The sequence below is a fragment of the Giraffa tippelskirchi genome, chromosome 13, assembly GCF_054371585.1.
Source record: "Giraffa tippelskirchi isolate mGirTip1 chromosome 13, T2T-mGirTip1v1.2.pri, whole genome shotgun sequence".
Classification (NCBI taxonomy): Eukaryota; Metazoa; Chordata; class Mammalia; order Artiodactyla; family Giraffidae; genus Giraffa; species Giraffa tippelskirchi.
The window spans coordinates 121,206,205-121,226,788 of record NC_137287.1 but is presented as its reverse complement, the minus strand read 5'-3'; the positions used below and the strand labels follow the sequence as shown (position 1 = coordinate 121,226,788).

At 44.5% G+C, this 20,584-nt stretch overlaps 1 protein-coding gene and 1 non-coding gene across 2 annotated transcripts in view; both read right to left on the bottom strand.

The window, feature by feature from the left end:
- TSHZ2 (teashirt zinc finger homeobox 2) overlaps window positions 1–20,584 on the bottom strand; it is a 909,619-nt gene that overhangs the window by 767,576 nt on the left and 121,459 nt on the right. The gene's annotated exons all lie outside the window — the stretch shown is intronic.
- On the bottom strand, window positions 18,151–18,223 carry TRNAC-ACA (transfer RNA cysteine (anticodon ACA)). Its single transcript has one exon. It is a non-coding gene; the product is annotated as a tRNA-Cys (tRNA).

The window sequence follows — 20,584 nt, the reverse complement described above, 5'->3', positions numbered from 1 at the left end:
GTAGTAGCATTGTGTAGTGCTCGTGCACTAGTAGTAGCATTGTGTAGTGCTCGTGCACTAGTAGTAGTATTGTGTAGTGCTCGTGTACTAGTAGTAGCATTGTGTAGTGCTCGTGTACTAGTAGTAGTATTGTGTAGTGCTCGTGTACTAGTAGTAGTATTGTGTAGTGCTCGTGCACTAGTAGTAGCATTGTGTAGTGCTCGTGCACTAGTAGTAGTATTGTGTAGTGCTCGTGTACTAGTAGTAGTACCAAGTCAGACTTTCTCCCCAACCCAAGCAGAAAAGCCTAAAAGGAATTCAAGGGGCAAACTGTTCCCACTAGGGCTGCCAGTGTTATTTAATGATGGGTGAAGGTATCCCCAAACCATACTGAGTGTCTTTTTTTTTCTTTTGAAAGAAATAACTTATTATGAATTTAAGGAGCAATAGATTGCTTGGCAACGAGTTGCTCCTTTCAGTGGAGCCCTACACAGAAACCTAAACCAGAGGGGGTTGTATATAGTCAGGGATACGAAAGAGTAATCCAGAAGTGTGATTCAGGAAACACTTCACACCTTTTAAGGACCTTGGTGGGGAGGTAGTGTGGGGACCAAACATAGCTCCTGTTCAATCACGCAAGCTTTGAGTGCAAATCATTACAACACAGTGAGATGAACACAAAAGTGGAAGTGGATGAAAGAAGGAGGAAGAGCCCAGAGCTCAACTCGACTTCCTGCACTCAGATGGGGAGGGAGCCTGAGAAGGCAGTAGGTGGCGGAGAACCCAGACTGTGAGGGAACTGCCGCCTCCATCGCTCAGCTGGAGAAGTTCCTTTCTCCACAACGTCCTCGTCTGTAAAGAGATGCTAAGAGCATCCCTTGCTTATGGTGTTGAGAGGAGGATGAACTGAGAACAGACATGCCAGGTACCTGATGAGGACACTACCAATGGTAGCCTTGACAGTGGCTTGATATACAAAGTCCCAGCGTGGTTTTAAAGCAGTCACTAAGCCCAGCTAAGAAACCAGGCTAAAACCAATGCTGTCAGCTCACAGCGTTCCTACAGGTCTGAAAGGTAAGTGGGCTTCTGACGGGGCTTTGTGTTCCATATTTGAGCACTCTAATTGGGGGTACAAAGTCCAGGCCAGGATGAATCATGGATAAGCAACATTTCTATTTTTTGTGTAATTCACAAGCCAGAATTTCCAATGAAACTTTGGAGCTCATCCTGCGTTTCCTCAGGATAGAAATATTCTTGAAACGGAAGAAATTGTAGACAGCTCTCATCGCCTTCTGGGTAATCATGTCTTTAAAGTAAACTCTCGAGGCTTATTATGAAACAAACTGCCTCTTACCAGTGTCCTCAGAGAGAAGTTTTAGATGGATGGGTGTTGGAGTGAAAGCTTCCAAGAGCAGATCTTGTTTCAAAGGAAAGAATGTGCTTTCAATTTTTGATGGTGTACAGCGGATTATTTTTATACCCATTCCTGAGTCTTTCATTGGAACACATAATGGCTAGCTGCTACCACAACAGTGAAGGAATTTTCCACTCTAATTACTGTGATCCTGTCTCATCTTCATGATACGCAGAGGGAAAAAGTCTTCACCTGGAATTAGCAACTTTTGACCCGTCTTCTCCTGGGAGCTCAAGACCCAGCAATAGCATTTAGCCAAACTTTATTTGAACCCTTTCTCTGGGTGTGATGCACTGCGTTAGAATCTAGGATTGTAGCGGGTGAAAGACATGGTCATAACTAGGATGACCTCTGGGGAAAGTGGCAGGAACCAGGATTGGAGGTGACAGTGCAAAGAAGTCAGGGTCTCAACCGGAAAGAGGTGCACAGTTCAACTGTGCCCCTTAGGGGCATTTAATAAAGGGACTGTTTACACAGAGCGAGGCAGCCTTGGAGGAAAGCAAACAGTACAGAACTGTACACCCGAAACAGTGATGGGGGAGCCATTAACAATCCCAGGCAGGCCTGAATGCAAAGAATGAGAGGCAGAACCAGAAGCCAGGGGGGCGACTGAGAAAGGAGGAACACTGAAGGAGCCTGAAGCCTTTGCTAGAGGGACGCGGCAGAAGGGGAGGCGGAGGACTGGCTCCTCACGTTCCTTCTCTCCCGCCCTCTGATCTTACTTGGTGCCATTAAAGGGCAAGCCCAATAGGAGACCGGAAGGCCAAGAGCCTATGGATGCAGGTCCTGTGGCCAGCTTCCCAGGCACCGAGCAAGGCAGCTGGTACACGGATCTAGAGAAGTGAGTGAAAGACAGCCAGTGTGTGGTGCAAGAGGACTACACTGTCTGTGCTATTGGGATATTGTACAAAAAGAAGGCACTCAAGTGAAGAAGGAGAGGGGGAAAAAGATGAGGGAGAAAAGGGAAAAGAAGGAAGCAAGGAAAAAGGCAACGACAGATCAAGAAAGACAAGTCGACAGGCGATTAAATTCAGAGGAAGTGTGTCCTTGCAGAAAGCTACGGGAACACCGAGAGGAGTCTCAACCTCAGGCTCGGGCAATCACCTTAAGCCCCCTGAAGGAGGGGCGTCTGAGCTGAAGCCTGAAAAGCTGGTAGGAATCAGCCAGGTAAGAGGGTGGAGAATGGCATTTACCAAAGCCCCAAAGGGAACCAAGGTTCTTAAAGGTCAAAAGAAAGTTTGAGGAGAGAGACTTGAGACTGGTGAAGAAGCAGAGAGACAACCAAAGAGAACCTGTCTGTGACTACGCAGAGCTCAGACTTCATCCACGAGGAGACGGGGGAGCGGCAAGGGGGGCTGGCGTTTTCATGCTTGTCCCCCAGCTTCACTCCCAGGAAGCATGTGTGATGGGTGTCAGTCTTCAGCAAACACATCCCTGTCTGCCCCCATGCTTGACAAAAAGAAAGTGCGCGGAGGAGATTGGTTTGTCTTTTTAATCCACGGCAAAGATTCAAAGAGCCAAAAAACCCCAAAAACCAGAAGTGGCTCTTTTGGTGAACGTTTCCACGAGAGAGGAAATTGCTGCTGTACCTCTTCACTAACCACAGCACGCTGAACAGGGACACCAGCACTTCGAAAGGCGATCTGACACACCTCTGGCATTTAAGAAATAGAAGTCTGAAGTCTCAGCATCGTGAACCAAGCCCAGATTAATGACCTTTCAGACTACAGGCTCAAGGAATTAGAAATAGGTCAGCCTTGCAAAGAATTTTAAGAAATCACTGAACCAGAGCAAATCAGACTTCTCCTTCATTCTGCCCTCCCTTAAGAAAGCCACCCTCCCCATCTCCTGGGAGTCTCTGATTTATCCGATCTCTCCATTCGGGGGAAGGAGTGGGTGAACAAATACAGACTTCGTGCAAAGATACTACCTTTGAGGCAAAACATGGGACATACATAAACAGAAGTAATGCTAATTCTTCACTGAGTTCACCCTTTACAGGCTACCAGTTCATGGGGGAAGGTGGACTTTCATTACTCAAGTGAGTGTTCTTTGCATATTTGCTTTTTTTCCCATTGGATATGTTTATGCAATAAATGAATCATGCAATAGAGTGATGTGACACAAAATCGCCAGGTCACTGCTTCTTTTTATCTTTATCTTGGTAAAATTTTATTATTAAATTGCAAGTTTGGAAATAAAAAATCTGTCTTATTACACTCTGGCACTGAGAAACACAGGCAAGATCCCCCAAATCCTAACACAGACACGAACATGATATATTGGATGAGCCTATATTCCGTTCAAAGGACAGGAGGTCTCTGCTGATTTTATCTTTCTTCTCCTGGATCCCCTAATTTTGCTAAGATACACACATCAGCACTTACCTGATCCCATTTCTAATAAACAACAGTTTATTCTCAAACTGCATCCCAACTCATTGCCTTCATTATGCTGAGTGTTTGCCAACATCTAGGTTCATATTTCTGTGAAAGACTATTCCGGGGGGACCATGTCTTTACCGGGGTTTCCCAGGTGGCTCAGTGCTAAAGAATTCACCTGCTGTGCAGGAATCACGGGTTCTATCCCTGGGTCGGGCAGAGCCCCTCAAAAAGGAAATGGCAGCCCACTCCAGTATTCTTGCCAGGGAAATCCCAGGGACAGAGGATCCTGGCCGGCTGCAGTCCGTGGGGTCACAGAAGCGTCAGACAGGGCTTAGTGACTGAATCAGCAACAGCACCTCTGCCATGTTCAGGGTTCTACCCAGAACAGCCGCTCCTTCTCGGGGCAAATGGTGCTTCCTCTCCCTCTCCTCCTGCGTCTTGTCCTGGTGATGGGTGTTGGTCACAGCTTTCCCCTCATCTTCCTGACCGCTGTGTGGACAGTCTGGGCCAATGGTCTCCTCATACCCCCTGGCCACAGAGGTTGGTCCAGGGATGGCCCTGGGTCCAGAGCTAAGGCCAGTCAGAGAAGCAGGAATAAGACTCTAATAGTGAGAGTGCAGACTCAGTCACAGCCATGAATTTACTTATGCCTGAAACCAGTCTGCTCTACCCTTCCGGTTTGGTTAAATAAGTCAGTAAATGTTCCTCTTTGGTTTAAGACAGTTTTATTGTCTACAGCCTATAGAGAAGGAGTCTTGATGAATATATCATATACTTCATGCTTTTTAGAAAATACAGTTCTCAATTTCCTCTCCATATCAAGTATCTTTACCCATAGCATGCCTGCAGGATATCACAGGTCCCTGATACATCTGTGGAGAGAACGTGGTAACTCATCTGCTGAACTCTCTTCCACCAATCACACCGCACATAAGCATGAGGGCTTTGGTTCTGCCGTCAGCAGGAGAAGAAGAAGAAAATGGGATGGCCCTAGCACCTCCCAACCCTATGAACCCGACTTGATCACCCCTAGGTCGTTCAGTCATGTCCGACTCTTGGAATCCCATGACTGTAGCCCTCCAGGCTCCTCTGTCCATGGGATTCTCCAAGTAAGAATACTGGAGTGGGTAGACATTCCCTCCTCCAGGAGATCTTCCCAACCGAGGGTCATAGCTGGGTCTCCTGCATTGCAGGCAGATTCTTTACCATCCAAGCCACCAGGGAAGCCCCATCAGAGGGATAAAGACGGGAACTGCAAGACCTGTTCCCCTGAGGAAAAGTGTGAGCACACGGGCCCCAGGCCCTTGCCTTCAGTCCTGAGGGCACAGCATGGGGCAGCTCCACAGAGGCCGAGGTTCTCTGCACAGAACCCAGGGCCCACCCCCTGGGCACGCGACCCATGCAGCGCCACCCACCCTGCTTGGTCAGGGTTCTGCCATCACACTCCTAAAATCTGAATTATGTTTGCAGAAGAAGCCTTGCATTTTCATTTTGCACTGGAATCCACTCATGATGGAGCCAGCGCTGATAGAATGCAGCACTTGTTGGCATTCCAAGGGTACTGAGGAGGTGGCTGGTACCCAAAGGGCACCATCAGAGGAGTGGCTGAGCACCTTCAGCTGGCGGTGTGACGAGCGAGGGGGAGAGACACCAGCATGGAGGACGGCTACTGCAGACTGCAGCGTGACCCCCAAGGAAGGTGTTATTTGGAGGGTTTGTAGAAACCCCTGGAAACACTTGGGTTGGAGAGAGAGAGTGCACTCCGATTCTACAATCAACTTGGTGGGAGCTTTACAAATGAAGGAATAACGTAAAGGCAACGCATGAGGGGCAGAATCCCTGCAGTCAGACTGCCTGGGCCTCATTTCTGCTATTTCACAGCTGTGTGACCTTGTTCAAATTACCTAACCTCTTTGTACCTTGTTTTCCTCCTCTGCAAAATAAAACTAACAACTGTACCTATCACATCACAGCTTGTTAAAAAATCATATTAGATAATGCATATAAAGCAAATAGCACAGTGTCTGGCACACAATATACATCTTCAATGTAAGATTACTATTATTGTTGCTAAGCATAATTGGAGAATTAGCAGCTGTGCCTCTTCCCTTGCGCTAAGCAATGTTCTAAACCAGTGATTCTCAAAGTCTCAGGAAGCCTTTACACTCATAAAAATTATTGAACTTCCCCAAGAGCTTTTATTTATAGCGTGGCCGAGAGGAGCTACCCCACATCTAAGGTCAGGGGAGGCGGCCGAGAGGAGCAGCCCCATGTCCAAGGAAGGGCGGCTGCGTGGGCGCAGGAGGGCCAAGAGGAGCTACTCCACTTTCAAGGTCAGGAGGGGCAACTGTGAGGAGATATCCCACGTCCAAGGTAAGAGAAACCCAAGTAAAACAGTAGGTGTTGCAAGAGGGCATCAGAGGGCAGACACACTGAAACCATAATAACAGAAAGCTAGCCAAGCTGATCACATGGACCACAGCCATGTCTAACTCAATGAAACTAAGCCATGCCATGTGGGGCCACACAAGACGGACAGGTCATGGTGGAGAGGTCTGGCAGAATGTGGTCTATGGAGAAGGGAATGGCAAACCACTTCAGTATTCTTGCCTTGAGAACCCCATGAACAGTAGGAAAAGGCAAAATGATAGAACACTGAAAGAAGAACTTCCCAGGTCAGTAGGTGCCCAATATACTAATGGAGATCAGTGGAGAAATAACTCCAGAAAGAATGAAGGGATGGAGCCAAAGCAAAAACAATACCCATTTGTGGATGTGACTGGTGATAGAAGCAAGATCCGATGCTGTAAAGAGCAATATTGCATAGGAACCTGGAATGTTAGGTCCATGAATCAAGGCAAATTGGAAGTGGTCAAACAGGAGATGGCAAGAGTACACATCAACATTCTAGGAATCAGCGAACTAAGATGGACTGGAATGGGTGAATTTAACTCAGATGACCATTATATCTACTACTGTGGGCAGGAATCCCTTAGAAGAAATGGAGTAGCCATCACGGTCAACAAAAGAGTCCGAAATGCAGTACTTGGATGCAATCTCAAAAACGATAGAATGATCTCTGTTCGTTTCCAAGGCAACCATTCAATATCACGGTAATCCAAGTCTATGCCCCGACCAGTAACGCTGAAGAAGCTGAAGTTGAACAGTTCTATGAAGACCTACAAGACGTTTTAGAACTAACACCCAAAAAAGATGTCCTTTTCATTATAGGGGACTGGAATGCAAAAGTAGGAAGTCAAGAAACACCTGGCGTAACAGGCAAATTTGGCCTTGGAGTACAGAATGAAGCAGGGCAAAGGCTAATAGAGTTCTGCCAAGAGAACACACAGGTCATAGTAAACACCATCTTCCAACAACACAAGAGAAGACTCTACACATGGACATCACCAGATGGTCAGCACCGTAATCAGATTTATTATATTCTTTGCAGCCCAAGATGGAGAAGCTCTATACAGTCACCAAAAACAAGACCAGGAGCTGACTGTGGCTCAGATCACAAAATCCTTATTGCCAAATTCAAACTGAAATTGAAGAAAGTAGGGAAAACCACTAGTCCATTCAGGTATGACCTAGATCAAATCCCTTATGATTATACAGTGGAAGTGACAAATAGATTTTAGGGACTAGATCTGATAGAGTGCCTGATGAACTATGGATGGAGGTTCATGACATTGTACAGGAGACAGGGATCAAGACCATCCCCATGGAAAAGAAATGCAAAAAACCAAAATGGCTGTCTGAGGAGGCCTTACAGATAGCAGGGAAGAGAAGAGAAGCGAAAAGCAAAGGAGAAAAGGAAAGATATTCCCATCTGAATGCAGAGTTCCAAAGAATAGCAAGGAGAGATAAGAAAGCCTTCCTCAGCAATCAATGCAAAGAAATAGAGGAAAACAACAGAATGGGAAAGACTAGAGATCTCTTCAAGAAAATTAGAGATACCAAGGGAACGTTTCATGCAAAGATGGGCTCAATAAAGGACAGAAATGGTATGGACCTAACAGAAGCAGAAGATATTAAGAAGAGGTGGCAAGAATACACAGAAGAACTGTACAAAAAAGATCTTCACGACCCAGATAATCACAATGGTGTGATCACTCACCTAGAGCCAGACATCCTGGAATGTGAAGTCAAGTGGGCCTTAGAAAGCATCACTATGAACAAAGCTAGTGGAGGTTATGGAATTCCAGTTGAGCTATTTCAAATCCTCAAAGGTGATGCTGTGAAAGTGCTGCACTCAATACGCCAGCAAATTTGGAAAACTCAGCAGTGGCCACGGGACTGGAAAAGGTCAGTTTTTATTCCAATCCCAAAGAAAGTCAATGACAAAGAATGCTCAAACTACCACACAATTGCACTCATCTCACACACTAGTAAAGTAATGCTCAAAATTCTCCAAGCCAGGCGTCAGCAATACGTGAACCGTGAACTTCCAGATGTTCGAGCTGGCTTTAGAAAAGGCAGAGGAACCAGAGATCAAATTGCCAACTTCCACTGGATTATCGAAAAAGCAAGAGAGTTCCAGAAAAACATCTATTTCTGCTTTATTGACTATGCCAAAGCCTTTGACTGTGTAGATCACAATCAACTGTGGAAAATTCTTCCAGAGATGGGAATACCAGACCATCTGACCTGTCTCTTGAGAAACCTGTATGCAGGTCAGGAAGCAACAGTTAGAACGGGACATGGAACAACAGACTGGTTCCAAATAGGAAAAGGAGTACGTCAAGGCTGTATATTGTCACCCTGCTTATTTAACTTATATGCAGAGTACATCATGAGAAACTCTGGACTGGAAGAAGCACAAGCTGGCATCAAGATTGCTGGGAGAAATATCAATAACCTCAGATATGTAGATGACACCACCCTTATGGCAGAAAGTGAAGAGGAACTAAAAAGCCTCTTGATGAAAGTGAGAGAAGAGAGTGAAAAAGTTGGCTTAAAGCTCAACATTCAGAAAACTAAGATCATGGCATCTGGTCCCATCACTTCATGGGAAATGGATGGGGAAACAGTGCAAACAGTGTCAGACTTTATTTTCTTGGGCTCCAAAATCACTGCAGATGGTGACTGCAGCCATGAAATTAAAAGACGCTTACTCCTTGGAAGGAAAGTTATGACCAACCTAGATAGCATATTAAAAAGCAGAGACATTACTTTGCCAACAAAGGTCCGTCTAGTCAAGGCTATGGTTTTTCCAGCGGTCATGTATGGACATGAGAGTTGGACGGTGAAGAATGCTGAGCGCCGAAGAATTGATGCTTTTGAACTGTGGTGTTGGAGAAGACTCTTGAGAGTCCCTTGGACTGCAAGGAGATCCAACTAGTCCATCCTAAAAGAGATCAATCCTGGGTGTTCATTGGAAGGATTCATGTTGAAGCTGAAACTCCAGTACTTTGGCCCCCTCATGCAAAGAGCTGACTCATTGGAAAAGACCCTGATGCTGGGAAGGACTGGGGGCAGGAGGAGAAGGGGATGCCAGAGGATGAGATGGCTGGATGGCATCACCAACTCGATGGACATGAGTTTGGGTAAACTCCGGGAGCTGGTGATGGACAGAGAGGCCTGGCATGCTGTGATTCATGGGGTCGCAAAGAGTCGGACACAATTGAGCGACTGAACTGAACCGAAAGTGATCAATATTTATAATATCAATTAAGGCCAGGAAAGTTTTAAATATGTATTTATGAATCCATGTTATAATAATAAATTAATAATAATAGTAAACCCATTACATGTTAACATAAATACCATATGCTTATATAAATATAACAATTGTTTTCTAGCAAGGAATATATAATGAGGTGCACATTTCTGATGTCAGCTTGTAGAAACCAGCTACATTCTCATATCTTCTGCCCTCAGATCATTGTGATAATGTATTTCTGCTTGAAATAAGTATATGAGGAAAACCAGTCTTACACATATGTATATAATGAGATGAATACTGTAAGAAGATTTTCAGATGAGTATGGATATTCTCCTCTGACATCACACCAAAACTCAACAAGCAATGGTTTCTTAAAGGTGCACTGGAGAGTGGAATCTGAAACCGTATCAATAAGCTTTGCATACCCTGCCACATCAGTATCCATTTGGCATATCCTGCAATTTGAATGGAACTTTCACCATCTGATTGCTCAGCTGGTAAAGAATCTGCCTGCAATTCAGGAGACCCCAGTTCGATCCCTGGGTTGGGAAGATCCCCTGGAGAAAGGATAGGCTACCCACTCCAGCATTCTTGGGCTTCCCTGTTGGCTCAGCTGGTAAAGAATCCGCCTGCAATGTGGGAGACCTGGGTTCGATCTCTGGGTTGGGAAGATCCCCTGGAGAAGGAAAAGGCTACCCACTGCAGTATTCTGGCCCGGAGAATTCTGTGGACTATAGAGTTCATGGGGTCACAAAGAGTCGCACATGACTGAGTGACTTTCAGTTTCACCCACACATAATTTTACAACATGATACATCATCAGTCATTTGGCAAATACCAACTTAATGAAATTGCAAAGATATCCCAGATGTCTGTGCATTTCATATCACCATCATTATCATCAGGAAAATATTTAAGCAGAGAAAAGCTGTTAAGCTCAGAATGGTGGATTCCAGTTTCCAAAATTCTAATTTTTCTTTTAAGAATTTTATCTTCAGTAATAAATACCAGTAGTTATTTTCTTTGAAGAAAATACTTTCTTCAAGGAACTGAGATGGCTACTTCCATTCCCACCTCAACCACAGAAGTGTTTTTCCTCAGAGACAACCATTGCTAACTCCTCATATATCATAAATACTTTATATATACTTCCTATCTCACCACACATCATACTAAAACTGCCAAGATTTACTAAAAATTAAGACCATTATACTTCATCAAAGACACTCAAGTGCAACTGGTGCTTTGATTGTTTTCTTGCTTGCAATTGTGTTGTGGCAAAGAAGACAGTGGCAGCTAAGACGTGAAGCCACAGCCTTGCTCCAGACTAAGGCCCCGGCAGGTCTGCCCACCACTGCTCATGTGCCATCCGGGAGAATGCCAGCACAGTGAGAAGGCAGAGGACTCTCAGTATTATTACAGAAAGTCTTTCTGTGGACCCTAAGTCTCTGGGACCCTTAGGAGTTTTCAAGCCACACTGCAACACTGAGAACTGCAGCTCTAAGCTGTCCCCACACACTCAGTGATAACAAGAACTCCATGACATGAGTGTTGTTATTATCCCCATTGTACAAACAAGAAAACTGAGGCACGGCGAGCTTACTCAGGATCATACAGCCCCTAAGAGGAAGGAATGGGATGTGGCCGGAGTGTGGGCTGGTAACCGCTATGATGAAAAAAGGGTGTGGTTTCAGCTGCGTATCATTTCCAGCTTTTTGAGGCATGTGCTGTAATTATGAGAAAAGTGGGGCAGAAGGACATACAGTGAGACAGACGGAAGAATAAAGAGAAAGATCAAAAAGAGGAAGTTATCGCTGATGAGAGATGACAGTTTATCCATGGGATGAAGTTACCTCCCTAGAAATAGCGAGAACACAAGCTCATTTAAAATTGCAATGATGTAAAATATAATTTAGATTATTAAAAAAAAAAAAAACAGGTAATATAATGATGACAAATGTAAAGGAAAATCCAGGGATGATAAACTTGGGTCAGCGTCAGAGTTCAAGGAGAAGGTGCTTAGGGCTGAGCCAGGTTCTCAGTGAGCAGTACATTCCTTTTTCTTCAAAGGCAATTTATCAGGACTTATCCAAGCCTGTAAGAGCAATCCCTTAAGACCATCCAATTTCCTTTATTTCTAATTCCATACTTAGCAGAGCAGCCTTCTGATAATTAATTTGGTTTCTCAGGTAAGTCAATACCAGGAAAGAGACTGGTTGAGTTATTGTGCCGGCTATGCTGCCTGCTGTAAATGAGTAAACTGGTGTGTGGATTTATCAACCCACTTTCCACGAGCTCAGTTTGCAAACACCACTTTTCCCAGGGCTCACTGACGTTTGACTTGTACACCTGCAATGCTGCGTGACCAAAGTGACTAGGGCTGTTTCAAGACTTTGTAACGCTGGGCACACTTGAAGTGGTCACCAGCCCGAGTTAGCTCATGTATGTTAATTAGAATACACTCACTCATTGCCAGGGCTGCTATATTGCACAATACCAGCTGTGAATGGAACTTCCTGGAATTGTGCGGTAAGTGACTTTACTTTCATTCCATCTTAAATATAATTTATTATATCAAAAATAAAGGGAAAGAATTTTTCTGGAAATCCCTATTTAGCTCTAAGTTACTTATTTGACTTGCTTTTCGCTGTTACCAGCAACGACTATGTATGCCAAAGGCTAATTGCCTCGGGATCTGTTTTCCCGTTTTTCATTTTCATTTTCATAACAGAATCCACTCCCCACCCTCCCAGGTTTTAGAGAACACGGAGACGCCTGGCTGGAGGCTCTTCTGTGCCTCTCACAACGGCCATGCTTTTAAGTCTGGTCATTCAGGTATCAACAGGCATGACACATGTGAACTTCCAGATTCAGATCCATAGGCAGAGGTGACTTGATTTATTTTACCCTCCTTCCTTCTTGCTTTGAGCTGGAACAGGTTAATGGAGGCCAGTGATGCAGACAAGGGCAATGCGTCAGAGGCTGGCAGAGCCATGAGATGGAAGGAACCTGGGCCCCTGGGTGACAGCCTCACCGTGGCCCCTCCCTGAACCACCCACCTACTCTTACACTGTTGCCTGAGAGAAGTAAATGACTATGTTGTTAGAATCTATCTTGAGGTCTCTCGGTTATTACATAGGCTTGTCCTAGACGCCAACTAACAGCAGGAATTGTAGGGAAGTGAGAGAAGCAAGTTGTTCATTTTTAAAATGCAATGACGATTTTGAGGTTGCTAAATCAAACAGCACCCTTTCGGCTGGCACCGTCTAGCCTGTGCTCCTCTCTGACCTCGTCCTCTCCCCATCACACTCCCAGCTACTCTTCCATTGCTGCCACTCAGTCCCCCAAGTCGTGTCCGACTCCTCACGACCCCCTGGACTGCAGCACGCCAGGCTTCCCTGTCCTTCACCATCCCCCAGCGTTTGCTCAGATTCAATTCTATTGAGTCAGTGACACTACTCAACCATCTCATCCTCTGTCTCCCCCTTTTCCTCCTGCCCTGTCTTGCCCAGCATCAGGGTCTTTTCCAATGAGTCAACTCTTCACATCAGGTGGTCAAGCTATCGGAGCTTCAGCTTCAGCATCAGTCCTTCCAGTGAATGTTCAGGCTTGATTTCCATTAGGATGGACTGGTTTGATCTCCTTGCAGTCCAAGGGACTTTCAAGAGTCTCTTCCAGCACCATAATTTGAAAGCATCAATTCTTCTGCACTCAGCCTTTTTTATGATCCAACTCTCACATCCACACACAATCACTCAGCTACTCTGGGCTCCTTGTTTTTCTCCATGTGAGGCATTCTCACACCTTAGGATATTTGTGTTTGCCTTTCCTTCATCGTAAATATCTCCCCTTCATAAAGCTTCATGGCACACCCCGCCATCTCCTCCAGGCCTTTGCTCAAACATCACGTTCTCTCCGAAGTCTTCCCTGATCGCCCATTTCCAAGTCCAGTTACGCCCCCCCCACCTGGGCCAGCCTGCGTCCTGTGTCCTCCCCACCTCCCATCTCACTTTCTTTATGGAATTTATGAACACGAGATCCTGTATATCTTACTTGCTTATTGTCTTTCTACTTTCATCACAAGGGGATGTATTTTTGTGTTTTGTTCACTGTAATAACCCTAGCATCCAGAACCACATAGAACTTAGCATGGACTTAATAAATATTTGTTGAATCAATAAATCGATCATTTTAGCCATTTTTTTCTTTTTATGTGTAGATTTTTTAAATTACTTTTTTAGATCGCAAATATTTTAGTGGTCCTTAAAAGGTGTACAGGCCAGAAGCACTGAGTATAGATGCCTAATGCATACAGCCCAGTGCATGGATACGTGAATGAAGGAGGTGTCCTCCTCTCCCAGCTCCCAGCCTGCAGACATAAAACCCTCCACTCTGCTAACCCAAGGCAGCAGATGCTATCTGAGCTCTTCTCACATACCCTTGAATCCCCTTTACATACAGTCTCTCTCTATGTCCTGTGCCCTGACCCTCACCTCGAGTTTCTGTGAACTTTGCTTGTAACTGTGAATTTTTTAGGGGACCACCACAGGCTATGGGACTTCCCTGGTGGCTCAGATGGTAAAGAATCTGCCTGCAATGTAGGAGACCAATGTTCGATGCCTGGGTTGGAAAGATTCCCCTGGAGGAGGGAATGGCAATCCACTCCAGTATTCTTGCCTGAAGAATCCCATGGACAGAGGCGCCTGGGGCGGCAGGGAGGGAGCGGAGGGTGCTACAGTCCATGGCGTCGCAAAGAGTTGGCCATGACTGAGTGACTAACACACAGGCTATAGGGGCCTCTTTGCCGCATGAAAGAAAACCGGGGAAGTTCCTGGGGGTTTACGCCCCTCCCCGCTGGCTCTCAGCCAGTGACGGATGGGAGGAGGAAGATAAAAGTCTAGTTTTTTTGCCACCAGCTGGGAGCAGCTCTGAGGTGTGATTTACACTCCAGAGCTCCCCACAGGATCAGGCTGAGGCTCACCCCTTGCTTGCTTGCTTTCCCCTTTCTCCCCTGCTCCCCCATCTCCTTAGACAATCCTTCTGGGAGCACATGCTCAATAAATCCCATGCATGTGAATCCTCATCTCAGGTTCTGCTTCTGGGCAATCTGACCTAAGACATCAACAGCAGCCTTCCCCCCACGGGACCACCTAAGTTCCCTAAGACAAACACCACTGTGACTGCAGCTGGTGGTGACTGTACAACACTCTGCCCAGTGCAAATGCCCTTCGGCATGCACAGCCATCACCAGGCTGATGCCTAAGAGGAGGGAGACATGGCAGGAGGAAGCAGGTAAAGAAAATGACCACACGATACTCAGAAGCACCAAGGTGGAGAGACAATGCCAGAATATTGAGAAATGAGTTCAAGCTCAACTCACCTACACATTTGTTACGTGACTCTGGATGGGACCCCGTTTGATAAGTCAAGCTATCTTGCCCTCCAAGATCAAGTTTGTGTTGAGCTTTTGATTCTTTCAAAGAAAATGTACCCTCTCCCACTGCATAGCTCTTGGTTCTAGCCTGCTTGTTTGGATTAAAGGCTTGCAGCCTTTTAGTTTATGATATCTCTGGGGAGGAGTGAATATGTCAGCGTAATTAACTCATCTGATGAGAGAGGTCTTGTTTATTTCCCCTACAAAATAACAGGTGGTGGTGGAGCTCCGACACCTCATGGTGCTATGAAATGCATTCAAAATAAATCACACTGAGTAAACAGGGAGACAAAAATCATTTCAAAGTACATTTTTTCATTGTTTTAAATTAATTTTTGAAAGTGAAGAGCTTCATACCAAAATGTCACTAGGCTGCCACCCACCTCCAATCTACTCTTCTAAGAAAGGGTTAACAGTACACTCAAGTTCAACCCACTAGGACTAACAGAAACTTGAAAATTGTTTTCAAATTATTGTCCAAACAATCACTTGGTTTCTGAGAACCCTCTTTGGGCATGAGAAATGGGAGTCAAATCAGTTTGTATAGTCAGTGACAACAACCACACACAGTTGATCTCTCCAAATCCACAATGACATTCATTTAATAAACAAGCGAGAGCAGCACCCCGTGCCGGGCACCAAGCAAATAAAAACAAATAACAGAGACTTTGCTTCCGGGAGCTCACATGCGAAACGAGTGTGGTTGATACAGAGACATTTCAGGGATGAAAATGGTAAAACGTATTCTTCCTCCCTCCGAAAACTTAACGAAATTCCAGAAACTGATTCGGTTTTGTTTCTTTGTGTTTTTGTAATTGACTGAATCATGATACTACAAAGCAAGTAGAAAAGATAACGTCCTTAAACCAGAAATGTGGAAGAATTCCTGAAGGTGAGAGGATCTGATTGGAGCTATGGAGACGGCAGGCTGTAGGAAACCCTGAGGAGGAGGAAACGGTGTAAGGGACAAGGGGAAGTGGGAAAGAATGAGGAGGACAAATGGAGAAGGAACGTGGCTGTGTGGGGAGAGTTGGAAGGGTTGAAAGGAAGAGCAAGGGCTGGGAAAAGGGAAAGAGTGGGGAGAGAGAAGAGAGAGGGAGGCTGAAAAAGATGGATGCAACAACTTCCTTGACAGCTGGAGCAGCAACAGAACTCAAGCAGAACTGTCCACGATCAGGAACAAAGGGGCCTTGAATACACTGAATAATGGCCCAGGAAAATGCTCCAAACTGCACAGTTTATTGTGCGTGTGCATTACCTTGAGATATTTCAAAGTGCAGATTCTGACTTAGCAGGTCTAGGGTGAGACCTGGAATTGTGCTTTTCTTACAAGTTCCTAGGTAATGCTAATGCTCCCAAGTGATACTGATGCTACTGGTCAGTGGACCACACTTTGAGTAGGAAGGCTTATAAAAGTGCCTCATTCATTTCTTTCTCCTCCTCACAATTTTTTTCATCCTCAGCTGTTCTTGTTCCATCATAACAGCTGTAGTCTTACTTATTCAATGGAAAGATGACATATAAAGAAATCAAAAGATGGGTAGTATTTAATAACTGATAGTAAAAAAAATAAAAAATTGAATTAGATTGATTTTTATTTAAAATAACAGTGGATGCAAGCTAGAAGATGGACTTCAGGAAATACTTATATTTTCCTTTGTAATATTTGTCTTTTTAACTTCTTAGTAATAAACATCCATTATGCTCTGATGAGAAAATATAATATTATAAAGAACCCTCCCAGCATGGTGATACTAGAGGACTCTTAGTTATTAACTCGAATCACAACTTGTAAATCTGAATAGTCAGGAGGATTTTTCTTCTTCTTTGAGGGGAGTCCCTCCAACTGACTTTGGATCCAATTTCTCCTTGCTTTCAGAGACATCAATCTATGTGTTACCTCCTTTCTCTTCTCATTTCTCCCTATCCATACCCTCTTATCAACATTTTAACTTGGCCAAAGTCTCTGCCATCTTAACAAATATTTCTCTTGGTTTTACATTTGTATATGTAGCCCTGTTTTTCACCCATACTGAATATTATTACATGCAATTAAAATGTTTATTATTTTAAAACATGTGTCTTCTTCATATATGGATTTATATTAATTCAGTTATTTATATACATATCTCTTTTAATTACTGCATGTAGTTTTTTTCAAACGTTTACTTTCATTAGTGGATTGGATTTACTTGTTTTCAACTTTTCTCTGGAGCAGTTTTATAGTTATGTATCTTATTTATATTTTCTGATGTTTATCTTTAAATCTTAACTCACTGTGCCTGGGCCCTGGTAGCAGAATAGGTTAGCTGTGGGGCTGGATTTCATCTAGATCCTGTGTTCTGTCTCCTAATTCCTTAGTGGCAATATCCATGTGGCCAAGAAAAGATGATCAAAAAAGGAGAATTCCTTATAAGCCAGGTGATGCTCCAGGCCTGAGTCAGCTGGATTATTTTTACTGAATATTAAAGAAAAGACCATAAGTCTTCAAATCCTTGAGTCAGCTTCACTGGCAGATATCACTAGTCATAAAAACTGGGGGCAAATGCTCACTGTCATAGCATCTAGTAATAGAGACATTATGCCCACGATGCTATCAGTGCAGATAGACACTGGGCCACACTTCTCACATGAAAGGAGTGATCACTGAGGACAACATATGAACCTGACAGCACTAATTTTATGCCTGGCCCTGTCCTGTTCACTTTGTACACATAAGGTCATTTACTCATCAAAACAGCTCTAATAATTATTAACCCATTTGTTTTAATAACATGGTAAAGAATCAGCCTGCAATGCAGGAGACCTGGGTTCTATCCCTGGGTCAGGATGATCCTCCAGAGAAGGGAATGACTACCCACTCCAGTATTCTCACCTTAAAAACCCCATAGTCAGAGGAGCCTACCGTGCTACAGTCCATGGGCTCACAAACAGTCAGACATGGCTGAGTGACTGAACTGAACTGAAAACTTACAGAGGCCAAGTAGACCCCTTAAACTGACAAACAGTAAGTCAGCACTGATGCACAGCATCACACAGAACCAAGATCTTAAGGGTCTATTCAGGCCAAGACTCAATATTCAGATCACTCAGAGGCCGGATGTTCAAAACTGGGCAGGTTAGTAAACCTCCTTGAATAAGATTCAGTACTATTAGTCATGACAAGCCGACTCTTTGGAACCCCATGGACTGTAGCCCACCAGGCTCCTCTGTCCATGGGATTTCCCAGGCAAGAGTACTGGAGTGGGTTGTCATTTCTTTCTCCAGGGATCTTCCTGACCCAGGGATTGAACCTGGGTCTCCTGCATTGTAGGCAGACACTTTACCATCTGAGCTACCAGGGAAGTCCATGACAAGCCTCACCTCTACTAAATCACGCATGGATTTCACCATCCCTGGGAGCAAGTAAAGGCAGCATAATACATACAGGAAGTGCAGAGGTGCATTCGTCAACGGGAGAACTTGGATTTGATTAAAGACCCTTTTTGCTGCTCAGAAAGTGAAAAGAGATTGAAAATCAGAATGTCAAAATAACCCAGATTGCCCATTTCTAAAGAAATTTGTCAACGCTGGGACCACATTTCACTGGGAAGAGCAAATTATGCTGGCTTTGGTTCGTCACTGTAGATTCCCGCTTGGCATTGTCCCTTCTACTTTCTGCTTTCTTACAACTGCCTGATTCGCCCGCTTTCAGCAAATTCCTGGGACAAGGAGGTATTTAAATTTGCAACTCAGGCCATAAACAAGAGACATCAGGTAGCCAGTTCAGGACTGGCTGGAATGAGGTTCCTCCTAGAACCCAAGCTCATGGAACCAAGGTCCTCGGTGCAAAATGGGCATGTCATATACTCAGAATGTGGCACATTTATCATTTCATTTGAAAGTTGTGACTACTGGAATTACATTTCTCATGTAAAACAATAATACAATTTCCAGCTGATAAGCAAATAAATAAGAGAAAACAGCTTTGTAATTATTTTGACAGTGGTTGGACTCAGAAAAAAACCCGTCAAATCCCATTTCTTGAGAAGGAGCTCTAAGCAGAACTGAGCAAACATTTCACCTGAGTCTAGTCCAGCACATGCTACCCCGAGGATGACTCCTATAATGAAAGTCTGTCATTCGCAAATGACTCATCATGTGAAACCGCTGCTGAAGATGTCGCAGACGTGGGTGATACATGTGAAAATAAAATTAATCAACATGAAGATGAAGATCAGCGGTCTATCACAGCCAAGCTGCTTGATAATAATGAAACCGGGGAACAGACAGGGCTCAGAAACTCATGAAAGTGCAGAAAATGTCAGTATAACTGTGAGTTAGTAACTACTGCTACAAACGGAGAAACAAGAACGGGCAGAGGGAGAAATGCTGTCAGGAAGCAACCCCGCCCACCGCTGCCTCCCTGGTCCCGGCCACCACTCTCTCTTCCATGAACTATAACCATGAACTGCAAACCTGCCTCTTCCCTACAGCATATGACACTCACAGCAGCCAGAATGGTCCTGTCAGAACACAGCTCACACTGAGGCACCCCCTCACCAGAACCTGCTGCTGGCACTCACGTCACATCCCCATGGGACCTAACAAACTTGGATGACTTGGTCCCATGACCTGTCTCCCCATCACTTAGTCCAGGCACACCAGTCGGTCACGATTTCTGAAACACGAGCCGCGGTCCCTTCTCAGAGCAGAGCATGGACACGTGCTGTTCCAGTCTCCTGGAATTTGCTCCTCTCAGCTCACTTCAGAACTGGCTCCTCACTTCCTTCCTGTCTTTCTTTAAAGGCCACTTCTCAGTGCAGCTCCCTCTGGCCAACCTGTCTGAAATTACAATCCTCCTCCCAGCCACACTACCCTACTTCCTTCCCTCCATCACTTGGTTCTTAAGTTATATGTCTCTCAGACACAAACATTTTAACCAAGTAGCTGCTTTGTTGTCTGCCTCACTGATTAGACTTCAAACTCTAGGAGTCGGGAAGTTTTGTTTATTCTGTTGCATTCCAAGTACCACATTAGTGTTTGGGATATAGTAGGTGCTCAATAAAAATTTGTAGGCTATGTGACTAAAATTCAGAGATAAGCAAGAAAGGAATGGTGATAACAACACAATAAAAGGATTTGTTAAACTTATCATCTAGAAGTATTTCCAAATAATAGCTCCCTCCCCTTCCAAGAGGATTTGTGAAGGTGGTGAGATAACACCAATTTCTTCCCAAGTGAACAGATAAAACAGAGGTTGTAGAACCAGGAGAACAAAGAAGTAGGATGAGAATTGTGGAGACCTGGCCACCCTCACCGTCTTCCACTCTGAGATCATTATATGATGAATCCTCGTCTGAAATCACCAATCTCTTTTTCCCCTCCTTCTTCATCAAGAATCAAAATGGACTGGTTTGTAATTCCACTGAATAGACATTTACTTACTGAATTGAGTCTGAAAGGACCTTAAACCTTTGATGTGGCAGAAAGGAAAACTTGTTAAGTTACTTAGTCTTAGAAGGAGTTATTCTTCCACTCACTTGTAAAGATTAATGACAAATGTTGGGCATCAATCTATGTTGTGTTTGCACACGTCTTCTGTAAAATCCATTCATGGTAATCTGGCAACATGTGATGCTTCTCTGCAAAACTACAGCAAAAACAAGGGCTAAAAACTAGAAAACAATGCATTTGGAAGATGTCCATTCTCAAAATGTATTATC